General features: G+C 47.0%; 1 long non-coding RNA gene across 1 annotated transcript in view; it reads left to right on the forward strand.

Moving 5' to 3' along the window:
* Positions 1-13,416, forward strand: part of LOC115097758 — a 69,295-nt gene that overhangs the window by 41,279 nt on the left and 14,600 nt on the right. Inside the window, exon 3 of the long non-coding RNA XR_003858328.1 lies at positions 1,435-1,492. This is a non-coding gene — a long non-coding RNA (uncharacterized LOC115097758). The remainder of the gene's footprint in view (positions 1-1,434; positions 1,493-13,416) is intronic.

A 13,416-nucleotide genomic window follows, 5' to 3' on the forward strand; every position in this document is an offset into this window, starting at 1 on the left:
CAATAGGCAAAAATGTGATGGTTTGCTAGGTCTTCAGTCGCAGGAGAAATCAGAAGTCCTCTGGGATTGATGCCCTAATACAGCAATGGCCGAGAGCGGAGACCCTAAATGTGTATCTCTCTTGACCCATGAAAGGCAAAGTGCTTCAAAAGATTCTCTTCCTTCTGGTAGCTCCAAATTGGCCCTGGCAGCCATAGTATGACAATCTATTATGTCTGTTATGCGAAAGTCTTCTTAGTTTCCTCCCTCTTGGGAGTTTACTTTGCCATAGTTCAGTGTCTCATGAGGATCCAACTTGACTCTGTCTTACAGTTTGGCTCTTGAAAGGGCACATATGGTAAAGAAAGGTTATTCGCCAGTCATAGTCTCTACGCTTTGCCCTTACCATGTGAGGGTATCCGTGCCATTGGCCGGCCCCTGTCACATGGTAGGAGCACTGGCTGGCCAGCGCCATCTTTAAAGATGGCTGCCGCCGTATTTAAAGATGGCCGCCGCCGTTGTAAAGATGGCCGCCACCATCTTTAAAGATGGCGCCGGCCATCCAGTGCTCCTACCATGTGACAGGACCGGCCAATGGCACGGATACCCTGTCACATGGTAAGGGCAAAGGGCCATCGGCGCCATCTTTATGAGTGGCAGCCGATCGCTCCCGGGACCACCAGTAGAGCACCAAGTAATTTTAAAATGTTTTGGGGGGCTCAGGAGGGTGGGGGAAGCTATGGGGTTGTTTTTAAAGGGTCGGGTGGGTTGTTTTTTTTATCGGGCCATTGGCGCCATTTTTGAGTGGCAGCCAAAATAGCGCCGATGGCCCGAGAGCGGGAGATCGGTCCCCGCGCCCCCACTGGACCACCAGGTAATCGTAAAATGTTTTGGGGGGGTTCGGGAGGGTGGGAGAAGGTAAGGGGTTAATTTTAAAGGGTCGGGCCTCACTAAAAAAAAAAATAATGATGTGAATCGGAACCAATTCCGATTCACATCACCCACATCACCCACGATCAGATTGTTTTCCCCCCTCTAGCCGAACCCGATCACTAAGACGATCGGGCACACGATTCACATCTCTAATGGCCTGGCCTGACTGCCCTAGAGGAAAGGAAATTATCAGCTAAGTAGTAATTTCACCTTTCTTAATATTTGGCAAGCCCAATCCATCTTTTTTCTTCCTTAAAATATAGCAATTAAGTCTAAACCTTGGTCTCTTTTTCACAAAGAAAAGTACATATACCTTATCTAACTAGCAAAAGATCTTAGAGGGAATCATGTTCCATTTTAAATAAAAATGGCCAATTAGGTGTTTATATCCAACATCTCTTGTGTATGCCTATGATACCAGCATTTGTTGAAAATAAATTGCCCTTGCACATAGCTCCAGCTCTTAATTTTATTTGAATGTAATTAACTTGGACCTTTCTTCTCCATCTTTTTCAACTACAGACAGACAAAACAATCCTCTCTTTCATTAAAACTGCAAATAAGAAATCAGCCGTCAATGGTAAGTTTTCTAAAGCTTGATGTTTATAAAACAAATCAGATGCCTTTGTCTAAAACAGGATTCCCCACATTTTTCAAGTAAAGGGCCACAGAAGAACTTTCAAAACATCAAGAGGGCGGGGAGGGAGGGGAGGGGAGGGGCAGGACAGGGCAGTCCCCCTCACAATTTGCCATTTGCTGAATGAGGGGAAGATGGGGAGAAGGGAGGAAGTATGTCCTATCAGAGTTTGCTGAGACGGGGTCTGGCCCTTTCAATGATTTCAAATGCTGGGAAAAGGAGGGGACAGGGTTTTCGGGCGTGTAGCCAGTAATAATAATTTAGATTTCGTGGCAGGTGGCAATCCTTCTTCACCCCCAGAAAACATGTGTACGTGTGTGTGTGTGTGTGTGTCCCTTCCCTCCATCTCATTCACTCCATTCCCTTTCCCTCCCTTGACACACACTGACCTCACTCCCTTTCCTTCCCTCTCATTCCTTCACCTCTTTTCCCTTCCCTCACCCCTCTCATTCACTCCCTTATCCTTCCCTTCATACACTCCTCTGTCACAACCTTTACCTCCCTTTTCCCTTCCCTTCACTTTCTTCCCTCTCTCATCCCCTCATTCACACCCCTCCCCCTCTTCTCTCCCCCTCATTCACTCCTTGCCCTCACACTTTCCACCCCTGTCATTCACTCCTTTCTCCTCCCTCAGTCCTCCTCCTTCATCTTTTCCCTTCACTCTCATTCCCTCTCTCCTATCTCCCTGCCCTGCCACCCCTCTCAGCCACTCCCTTCTCACTCTCCCTCCTAGTCTACCCTCTCATTCACCCCTTTTCCTCCTTTCACTTCACCATTTCCTCTCAGTCACTCCCATCCCTCTCATTCCCTCCCCCACCCTCTGGTCAGGTCACTCTCACCCCTTGTATTCACTCCCTTCCCCTCCTTTTCCTTCTCTCTCATTCCTCTTTATCATCTCCTCCCTTCCCCTCACTCACTCCCATGCAGTGATTTCCTTCGGTGGCTTTCCAACCAGGCGGGGCCAGTCCCATCGCTACTTCTCATGCCATTGGCATGGAATCCCCGCCAGTGACTTTCCTCTGGGGCTGGTCCCATTGCTTCTCATGCTGGCAGGACATGGCCTCCCCACAAGCATCTTTCTTCCTGGGATGGTCTCGCCCCTTTTTCTCATGCTGACAGAGCCTGACTGACTTCCCCATCAGTGGTTTTCTTCAGTAATGCCATTCTCCAGTGTCTTCTGACACTGGTGGGGCTTGGCCTCTCTGCTAACAGTTTCTTTCAGCAGCGCCATCATACTGCCTCCTCTCAGGCTAGTGGGACCTGGGTAACCACTCAGCTTTCATGTTCCCACCATGCATTACAAAAAAAAAGAAACCTCTCTGCAGGCCAGGTATAATTGCACCAAGAAAATGCATGGAGGGACAGCAAAACAAGATCAGTGGGTCAGGTCAACCCATGGGCTGTAGTTTGGGGACCTCTGCTGAAAAGTATTGATGCTGAAGTTATGTTTCTTGAGGATTGTTGCCATGGAAAGAACAAGTACTGTGATAGTCATACATATAAAAAGGGTAATTTCATCTAACTATATCTACAGCCACATACAAATTATACCTATAATATACAAACCTAATTATAAACAGACACATTATTGCATGATTATCTATCTATCTATCTATCTTATATATATAGAGAGAGAGAGAGGGAGAGAGAGATATAACTCAAAAGAAATAAATTTACTATAAGTAGTTTTCAAAATTTATGTTCTTTGTATTGTGATGGATGGACAGATGAGACTCTAGTCCCTGCGCTTTAAAAAAAAAAGAGCAAATCAATTACTGCCCAAAGCCTAGCTCACTTCCAAAGACATAATTTTCAGACTGTTTTGCATAGAATATACAATGCCTCATATTATGCCACATGTTTGTTTTTTTATATTGGACTTTACCTATACCTCATCAATATTATCAATAATGATGACTCTGTTGTGGTAAAGGGTGGTGGGAGGACTGGATTAAAAGGGGGAAATTTGTTTTTGCAAAATGGTATGTTCAAGTTGTCTAATTGTAACTTTTTTCTATGTGCAGGAGGTTAATAAAAAAGAGCAAACCTATACATTTCCCCTGATCAACGTTGTTTGGTCAAAACAGCATGCATTAAAGTGGTTGCTTGCAAGAACTACAATTCCCAGAAGCTCTAGCAGCCAGCTCCTAGGAGGATTTGATTAGGGAGCAGCTGGAGGCAGAATGGAGTCACCTACATTTTTAGCAGTGGGTTGGGAGGTGAAATAAATGAGGTAGCCTGGTGTTTGCTAGAGAGAATAGGAGAGCAAGAGAAGAGAAGAGAAGTAACAACTGCCTCAAAGGAATGAGGTTGATGAGGAGGCATGAACAGAGCCAGGGGGACCTGCCTGCACTCTAAGCTAAATCCATATCATGGCCTGCTCTAAAGAGACATTCCACTGCACTCAGGTAGGCCAATCCACACAAGTGGGTTATGCACCTCAACCAGCAGATGGAGACAGAGTAAAGCTGACGTCATGGACATATAGCTTTGCCTTAACATCAGCCCACCAGTATTCTCCATCTCCAGCAGATGTTGAACATGCATTTTCCTACTGGAGATTGCCTGTAGTAAAAAATATATAGAAGATAGCAGAAGATTTTAAAGCACCCTTGAGCTCCTGAGGTGACACTAGTGGGTCCCTCCCTCATTTGAGTGTCTTGAATCCAACAACCTAATCTGGTGTGGATTTTAAAAAAACCCAAAACAAACAAATTAGCAGTGGAATGATGAAGGTTTGTGCCCTCTGCCCCCATAGCCAGAGACCTGTTCAATCTCTTAGCCACAGAGACCTGAGTTCAGGTAAAGGAAAATTTGAAAATAAAACTCAGAATAGGGAGGCTCTATTTCTTCCCTTTCTTACTGGGTCTCCTTCACCTTGGTGTGATTGATCAGCATTTTTCCCCTTCTTCCCTCTCACTTCTCTGGGGAGTTAAAAACATAAGAACATAAGAGCTTGCCAGACTGGGTCAGACCAAGTGTCCATCAAGCCCAGCATCCTGTTTCCAACAGTGGCCACAAATACCTAGCAAGTACTCAAATACTAAGTAGATCCCATAGCAGTGGCTATTCCTTAAGTCAACTTGATAAATAGCAGTTAATGGATTCCTCCTCCAAGAACTTATCCAAACCTTTTTTAAACCCAGCTACATTAACTGTACTAACCATATCTTCTGGCAACAAATTCCAGAGCTTAATTGTGCATTGAGTGAAAAATAATTTTCTCTGATTAGTTTGAAATGTGCTACTTGATAATTTCAAGGAATGTCCCCTAGTCCTTCTATTTATTTATTTATTTATTTTATTTGTCGGTTTTTATATATTGTTATTTGGAGCAAGCCTTTGCAATGGTTTACAGTGATAACAACAGATTACATCAAACAGTAAAAAACTGGTTCTATTATCTGAAAGAGTAAATAACTGATTTACATTTACCCATTCTAGACCTCTCATGACTTTAAAGACCTCTATCATATCTCCATCTATCATATCCACTCCTCAGTGAGGAGCAGAGGCAGTGCAATCTCTGTGGGTTGAACAGCCGTTGGCTAGGCCCTGCTCTTCAGGCTTGGTTTTCTTCAGTTGCGTGGTAGGCACAAATGTACACTCGATTTTATAACATGCGTGCTCTGCCGCGCGCATGTTATAAAATCCGGGGTTGGCGCACGCAAGGGGGTGCACACTTGTGCACCTTGCGCACGCCGAGCCCTAGGGGAGCTCCGATGGCTTTCCCTGTTCCCTCCGAGGCCGCTCCAAAATTGGAGCGGCCTCGGAGAGAACTTTCTTTTTGCTCTCCCTCACCTTCCCCTCTCTTCCCCTATCTAAACCACCCCCAGCTCTACTTAAATTCCCCCCCTGTGCTGGAGGAGTCTGGACCGCTCCCAGACCGCCGCCCTGCCCCCTTCCCGCCCCTTTTTCAAAGCCCCAGGACATATGCGTGTCCTGGGGCTTGCGCGCGCCGCCGAGCCTTTCCAAAATAGGCTCGGTGCACGCAGGGAGGGTTTTAAAGGGTTACCCTATAACGTGGTGCTCTATATTTATGAGCGTATATATGCACCAGGTTTCCCATGTGAGTTCTTCAGTGGCCTTACTGTGAGTGCATAATTTTGCGCGTACCCTATTGTAGGCACTGGTGTCAAAGAAATCTAAGCACTTAGCATCTGTTTGGCTTCCCATATCAGGGCAATACAGCCAGGGCTTTCTCTGTCAGAGCTGTCTGAATGTTCAAGGGAATTTGCCTTCTACTGATTTTGCCAACTTTGGTCCATCTCCTCGGCCTGAGGGAAGTGAGACCGAAGGCTACACAAAGGGGTGTCTCCTTCTTGTTTATCCCCAATGATAGCGATGTTTTCAGGAGTGGTCCAGTCAGAGAATGTCCATTTTCGGCCTATGGGACCCGGTATGGACCAGTCTTCCTTTCCCTGGGTAGAGTTTTTCCAGGGTTTTCAGACTTTTTTTGCAAGGTCACCCAGCAGAAACAATGATCCCTTGTAAGTTGGGTTCATGTACTCGAGGCTCCCACTTGTCAGCTACTGCATGCAAGTGCCATGATGAAGCTGTTCCTGATGATATTCATGACAAAATGAATAAGGATACATCGGATAATTCTGTTGGGGATTTGAATTTCTCCACTTTGGAAGAGGAGGAAATTCCTCTGGATTTAGAGCCACATAAGACTCTGCACTTATTCTTTCACAGAGATCAGTTGCTATGTCTGTTTTCTTAGACTCTGAAGATGTTTGGTGTGACTGGGGGTGACTCTTCAAGTGTGCAGAAGAAGAACCCCATATTGATCACCTGGCACAAAGCAGCAGGTTTCTTTCCCCTCTTGAATGCGATTCAAGAGTTGATTGACCTTGTATTGAGTGCTCCAGAGGCAAGATTTAAAGGGGGTGTGCTTTGGTAGGTCTGTACCCTTGGAATCCAAAGGCAAGGGAACAGTTACATTTCCCCAAAGGTGAATGTACTGGTGTGTTCTGTTACCAAGTAGTCCACCATTCCAATAGATGGACAGGAAGTCCTAAACTTAGGATAGGAAACTGATGCTCAGGATAGCTCAGGATAGGAAATTGATGCTATCCTTAAGCAGCCTTTGAGGCCATGACAATGAATTTACAAATTGCTTCTTAAGAACATAAGAATATGACATACTGGGTCAGACCAAGGGTCCATCAAGCCCAGCATCCTGTTTCCAACAGTGGCCAATCCAGACCATAAGAACATGGCAAGTACCCAAAAACTAAGTCTATTCCATGTTACCGTTGCTAGTAATAGCAGTGGCTATTAGAGATGTGAATCGTGTCATCGATCGTCTTAACGATCGATTTTGGCTTGGGGGGGGGGGAGGGAATCGGATCGTCGTGGTTTTAGGTTTGTAAATATCGTTTAAATCGTGTTTTAGTGTGCCGGGAAAACCGGCACACTAAAACAACCCTAAAACCCACCCCGACCCTTTAAAATAAATCCCCCACCCTCCCGAACCCCCCCCCAAAATGCCTTAAATTACCTGGGGTCCGGAGGGGGGGGGTCCCAGTGTGATCTTTTACTCTCAGGCCTCCGGTGCGTTGTAGAAATGGTGCCGGCGCTACCTTTGCCCTGTCATATGACAGGGCAAAGGTAGCACCGGCGCCATTTTGTTTTTTGTCCCCCGACGTCAGGAGCGTAGGAGATCGCTCCCGGACCCCCGCTGGACCCCCAGGGACTTTTGGCCAGCTTGGGGGGGCCTCCTGACCCCCACAAGACTTGCCAAAAGTCCAGCGGGGGTCCGGGAACGACCTCCTGCAGTCGAATCGTGTTGCCGTACGGCCGGCGCCATTTTGCCGTGCCACAAAATGGCGCCGTATGGCACAAAATGGCGCCGGCCGTACGGCAACACGATTCGACTGCAGGAGGTCATTCCTGGACCCCCGCTGGACTTTTGGCAAGTCTTGTGGGGTCAGGAGCCCCCCCCCAAAGCTGGCCAAAAGTACCTGGGGGTCCAGCGGGGGTCCGGGAACGACCTCCTGCAGTCGAATCGTGTTGCCGTCCGGCCGGCGCCATTTTGCGCAAAATGGCGCCGGCCGTACGGCAACACGATTCGACTGCAGGAGGTCGTTCCCGGACCCCCGCTGGACTTTTGGCAAGTCTTGTGGGGGTCAGAAGGCCCCCCCAAGCTGGCCAAAAGTCCCTGGGGGTCCAGCGAGGGTCCGGGAACGACCTCCTGCAGTCGAATCGTGTTGCCATATGCTGGACCCCCGCTGGACCCTGGGGGTCCAGTGGGGGTCCGGGAGCGATCTTCTGCGCTCTTGATGTCGGGGGACAGGAACCGAAATAGCGCCGGCGCCATTAACGCACACGTGGCCCGAGAGTGGAAGATCACACCGGGATCTCCCCACTGGACCCCAGGTAATTTAAAGCATTTTGGGGGGGGTTCGGGAGGGTGGGGGATTTATTTTAAAGGGTCGGGGTGGGTTTTAGGGTTGTTTTAGTGTGCCAGTTTTTCCGCCCTCCCCCTTCCCCTCCCCCCGATTTACGATTTTTGACGATAAATCGGGGGAATTCCTATTATATATCGCCTCTAACGATTTTTGACGATTTAAATATATCGGACGATATTTTAAATCGTTAAAAAACGATTCAGATTCCTAGTGGCTATTTTCTAAGTCAACTTAATTAATAGCAGGTAAGACTTCCAAGAACTTATCCAATCCTTTTTTAAACACAGCTATACTAACTGCACTAACCACATCCTCTAGCAACAAATTCCAGAGTTTAATTGTGCATTGAGTAAAAAAGAACTTTCTCCGATTAGTTTTAAATGTGCCACATGCTAACTTCATGGAGTGCCCCCTAGTCTTTCTATTATCCGAAAGAGTAAATAACCGATTCAAATCTACCCGTTCTAGACCTCTCATGATTTTAAACACCTCTATCATATCCCCCCTCAGCCGTCTCTTCTCCAAGCTGAAAAGTCCCAGCCTCTTTAGCATTTCCTCATAGGGGAGTTGTTCCATTCCCTTTATCATTTTGGTAGCCCTTCTCTGTACCTTCTCCATCGCAATTATATCTTTTTTGAGATGCGGTGACCAGAATTGTGCACAGTATTCAAGGTGCGGTCTCACCATGGAGCGATACAGAGGCATTATGACATTTTTCGTTTTATTCACCATTCCCTTTCTAATAATTTCCAACATTCTATTTGCTTTTTTGACTGCCGCAGCACACTGAACCAACAATTTTAATGTGTTATCCACTATGATGCCTAGATTTCTCTCTTGGGTTGTAGCATCTAATACGGAACCTAACATTGTGTAATTATAGCATGGGTTATTTTTCCCTATATGCATCACCTTGCACTTATCCACATTAAATTTCATCTGCCATTTGGATGCCCAATTTTCCAGTCTCACAAGGTCTTCCTGCAATTTATCACAATCTGCTTGTGTTTTAACTACTCTGAACAATTTTGTATCATCTGCAAATTTGATTATCTCACTCTTCGTATTTCTTTCCAGATCATTTATAAATATATTGAAAAGTAAGGGTCCCAATACAGATCCCTGAGGTAATCCACTGACCACTCCCTTCCACTGAGAAAATTGTTGCTCCCTTGTGGCTCAGGTTAGTCGGCATCTCTCTCATGAATCTGAGGGAATGGGGTCGAATAGCAGAGCAGCCTTCTTAGCTGATGTGTGATGTGATTTGGTTTAAACTGCCTGCAGAAGATTGGCTTCCATGATAATTGCTAGACGACTGTAACTGTGGAATTGGTCAGTGGACACAATTTTCAAATCCAATCTCACAAGGTTACCCTTTAAGGGTTCTCTTTTATTCAGCAGTGAGTTGGAAAATGGCACAAAGATGGGGGTGAATCCCAGGTCCCTTGTTTACTGGAGGATAAAAAGCCAGCTTTGCATCCCTTTGGGGCAAGACGTCATTCTAGAGATTATAGGTGCTTTTGTCCTTATAGAGGAGCGTCTAACTCCAAAGCCTTGTCCCTTTGTAAATATCAGTCATTTCAGCCCAGAAAGCTTCGGAAGGATGCGGGCTCTGGGACTGGAGCCTATTGCTCTTCACAGGAGATAGGCAGGCATCTATCTCGTTTTTATTAGAAATGGGTCCAGATGACATCAGACCAATGGGTCCTGGAAGTGATAAGGGATGGCTATGCTCTAGAGTTTCTTTGCATTCCTCCAGATGCCTTCATGGTTTCCCCATGCAACTCTCTCCAGAAGAGAGTGGCAGAAGAGATTAAAGAGGCTGTTGGACTTGAAGGCCTTAATTCCTGTTCCCGAATTACAAGAAAATATGGGCCATTATTCCCTTTATTCTGATGTATCCAAAAAGGAGAGGTCCTTTCAGCCCATCCTGGATCTCAAAGGAGAAAATCTGCATTTGTGGGTAACATTTTTTAATTGAAACCATGCGCTCTGTAGTAATGGGAGTACAGTCAGGGGAGTTTGCAAAGTCTCTGGATCTGACAGAGTCATATTTGCATATCCCATTCACTGGGAACATCAACAAATCCTGCGTTTTGCTGTTCTGGGTCGTCATTATCGGTTTCAGGCCCTGCCCTTCAGGCTAGTCACTGTGCCCAGGACTTTCTCCAAGGTCATGGTGGTGGTAGCAGTGTCTTTGCACAAGGACCACATCCTGGTTCATCCGTATCTGGATGATTGGTTGATTTGGGCCAGAAGTGTAGAGGAGAGTCACCTGGCTTCTCATAAGGTGATCTCCTTGCTGCAAGAATTAGGCTGGGTGGAGAACTTGGCCAAGAGCTGTTTAAAACCGTCTCAAATGCTGGAGTATCTCAGTGTTCATTTCAATACGAAGCAGGGTAGATTGTCTCTGGCAGAGGGTCACATTCAGAAGTTGATTGCTGAAGTTCAAATCCTGAAAAGGACTGTGCTCCTGACAGTGTGGTCTTATCTACAGGTCCTGGGTTTGGTGGCAGCCATGTTGGAAGTTGCCCCCTAGGCAAGGGCGCAGATGTGGCCTCTTCAGCACTCATTGCTTTCACGGTGGAGTCTGCAATCACAAGATTACACGGTGGGACTTCACTTACCATTGGAGGTGAGCATCCAATTGCCGTGGTGGTTACAAATGGATCTCAAGAAGATAATTTCCTTAGAGATACCTCATTGGCAGGTACTCACAACAGATTTGAGCCTTCTGGGTTGGGGAGTTTGCTGACAGGAACTGTTGGTGCAAGGTCAATGTAGTGCCGAGGAGCATCACAGAAGCATCAATCGATTGGAAGCGCATGCAGTTCGGCTGGCATGCCTGAGGTTTCTAAACTGTTTGGAAGCTTTGGTGGTCAAAAAACGTCATACAATACAATGAAGGTGGCTTATATCAATCATCAGGGTGGAACCAGAAGCCCACAGGTGTCTGAAGACATAGATGCGCAATATCTTCAAAACACATCTGCCTCTCACTTTGCCGGAAATGACAATGTAAGAGCCAACTTTCTCAACAGGCAGAGCTTGGACCCAGGAGAGTGGGAATTGATGGATGAACCCTTTCAGCTCATAGTGGCATGCTGGGGTCCCCTATATCTGGATATGCTGGAGACTAGGGATGTGAATCGTTTTAGGACGATTAAAATTATCGTCCGATAATTTTAATATCGTCTTAAACCGTTATGGAACACAATACAATACAGATTCTAACGATTTATCGTTATAAATCGTTAGAATCGTGAGCCGGCACACTAAAACCCCCTAAAACCCACCCCCGACCCTTTAAATTAAATCCCCCACCCTCCCAATAACTTAAATAACCTGCGGGTCCAGCGGCGGTCCGGAACGGCAGCGGTCCGGAACGGGCTCCTGCTCCTGAATCTTGTCGTCTTCAGCCGGCGCCATTTTCCAAAATGGCGCCGAAAAATGGCGGCGGCCATAGACGAAAAAGATTGGACGGCAGGAGGTCCTTCCGGACCCCCGCTGGACTTTTGGCAAGTCTCGTGGGGGTCAGGAGGCCCCCCACAAGCTGGCCAAAAGTTCCTGGAGGTCCAGCGGGGGTCAGGGAGCGATTTCCCGCCGCGAATCGTTTTCGTACGGAAAATGGCGCCGGCAGGAGATCGACTGCAGGAGGTCGTTCAGCGAGGGTTCCGGCGCCTCGCTGAACGACCTCCTGCAGTCGATCTCCTGCCGGCGCCATTTTCCGTACGAAAACGATTCGCGGCGGGAAATCGCTCCCTGACCCCCGCTGGACCTCCAGGAACTTTTGGCCAGCTTGTGGGGGGCCTCCTGACCCCCACGAGACTTGCCAAAAGTCCAGCGGGGGTCCGGAAGGACCTCCTGCCGTCCAATCTTTTTCGTCTATGGCCGCCGCCATTTTTCGGCGCCATTTTGGAAAATGGCGCCGGCTGAAGACGACAAGATTCAGGAGCAGGAGCCCGTTCCAGACCGCTGCCGTTCCGGACCGCCGCTGGACCCGCAGGTTATTTAAGTTATTTGGGGGGGGGTTCGGGAGGGTGGGGGATTTAATTTAAAGGGTCGGGGGGGGGTTTTAGGGGGTTTTAATGTGCCGGTTTTTCGATTTTTCGATTTTTCGATTTTTAACGATTTTTAACGATTTTTCACGATATTTTACCCCCCCAAACGGCAACAATACGATTCCCTCCCCCTCCCAGCCGAAATCGATCGTTAAGACGATCGAGGACACGATTCACATCCCTACTGGAGACCTCCAGTAATATGAAGGCTCTGCGGTTCTTCAGACGCTGAAGGAATCCAAGAGTACTCTTATTTAGGTGTGGCTGCGGGGAACAGTGTTATTTGTCTTCCCGCCATGGACATTGATAGGCAGAATTGTTCAAAAGATTGCAAGCCAGACTGAAACCAAACTTCTGGTGCTATGGATTGGCCCAAGAGGGGCTCTGGATTGACTACAGAGGCTGCTAGTGAGCAGTTCTCTCAGGAAGGATCTGTTGTGTCAGGGACCCATTCTGCACGATGATTCAAATCAATTTTCTCTTACGGTTTGGCCAATGAGAGGGCTCAGTTGCTGATGTATGGTTATTCTTCTGCAGTGATTTCCACTTTGCTCTGGGTCAGAAAATTTTCTATGTCTCTGGATTATGTTAGAATTTGGAGAGTTTTCAAGGCCTGGCATAAGGAGGGAGGTTTTCAGCCTCTTAAATTGGAAATTCTTTTAATTTTGGAATTTCTGCAGGAAGCCTTGCTTAAAGGCTTGGCTCTTAACACCCTGAAAGTTCAAGTAGCAGCTCTGGGTTATTATAGGAGGTGAATCAATGGTGGGCCATTGTCTTCTCATCCAGATGTATCCTGGTATTTGAAGGATGTTAAGCATCTTCGGCCTCCCTTGTGGCTACTGATGATTCTGTGGAACTTTAATCTGGTCTTTACTTTCTTGGCAGGTCCTACCTTCAGCCACTATGTGGTCTTTCCTTGTGGCTACTTATCTTGAAGACAGTTTTTCTCGTGGCAATCTGTTTGGCACATCAGGTTTCCAAGCTGCAAGCTCTTTCTTTCCATGACCCTTTTCTGCATGTGACTCCGGGTCAGTAGAGCTTAGGACTGTGCCTTCCTTTTTGCTGAAAGTAGTTTCCGAGTTTTATTTGAATCAATCTATTTCCCTGCCCACACTGGACAGGGTTAGAGATGAGAGTATCATCCTTTGCATGCCTTTAATGTCAAGTGGCATCTGTTGAAGTACTTTAAGATTACTAAGTCTTTCAGGAAGTCTGATTGGCTGTTTGTACTCCATGGTGGAGGTAAACAAGGGGGACCGGTGACACAGGCTACTGCAGCCCATTGGATGAAAGAAGTCATCACAGCTGCCTATGTGGATGCTGATATACTCTTGCCTAAGCAAGTTAGAGGACACTGTACTAGAGCTCAGGAGGTATTATGGGCAGAGCT

This window comes from Rhinatrema bivittatum, chromosome 8 (genome assembly GCF_901001135.1).
Source record: "Rhinatrema bivittatum chromosome 8, aRhiBiv1.1, whole genome shotgun sequence".
NCBI lineage: Eukaryota > Metazoa > Chordata > Amphibia > Gymnophiona > Rhinatrematidae > Rhinatrema > Rhinatrema bivittatum.